The sequence below is a fragment of the Montipora capricornis genome, chromosome 6 (genome assembly GCF_036669925.1).
Source record: "Montipora capricornis isolate CH-2021 chromosome 6, ASM3666992v2, whole genome shotgun sequence".
Classification (NCBI taxonomy): domain Eukaryota; kingdom Metazoa; phylum Cnidaria; class Anthozoa; order Scleractinia; family Acroporidae; genus Montipora; species Montipora capricornis.
In genome coordinates, this window is record NC_090888.1 from 69,272,120 (window position 1) to 69,272,773 (window position 654).

At 39.0% G+C, this 654-nt stretch overlaps 1 pseudogene; it reads left to right on the forward strand.

Annotated features, from left to right (window-relative positions):
- Positions 1-654, forward strand: part of LOC138050795 (piggyBac transposable element-derived protein 4-like) — a 2,515-nt pseudogene continuing 1,861 nt past the window's right edge.

Below are 654 nucleotides of genomic sequence, written 5' to 3' on the forward strand. Positions count from 1 at the left end.
TAGCGATTTCATAGGTTTTCAGGGGCTTGGTTACGAGCAATTCATTTAATTATAACTAATATGAAGTAGTTTTTCAGTTCACCGAAGCTTCGGTAGAATTTTGGAAGATTTCATCAAAGTCTTTGAATGTAAATTTCTTTGTGTTGTTTTTTTGATCCGGGTATTTAAATATGATGACTTCAAGGATAGATCCAGTAACAGATTTTGCTATCGAAAGCGATGAAAGCGCCGTTGAAGTTGAGTTTGTCGATGAGGATGACCTTCCTCTATCTTGTGTTCATTCGGGGAATAATTTCCTTGAGCATCCAGAGTCAGATGAAGAAGTGGGCTCCGATTTTTTGTCAGACTCAGGTGATAGTGAATTAGGCGAAGAAGGGGAAAGCGAAGATGATGAAGAATTGGAGACAGATGAATCGATTTGGACCGAAGAGTTTACCACAAGAACTGATATTGACTTTAATCAAGCTGTTGGAATGGCTCTGGATCCTGCATCATTGAAGTCAAGCAAAGATTGTTTTGAGCTCTTCTTTACAGATCAGGTATGGCAGCTGTTAGCCACTCAAACTAATTTGTATGCTTTACAGAAGAGAGCGCCTGAAGAAAATTCAGTTTGGTATCCAGTGTCTGTAGAAGAAATGAAAGCTTGGCTAGCAT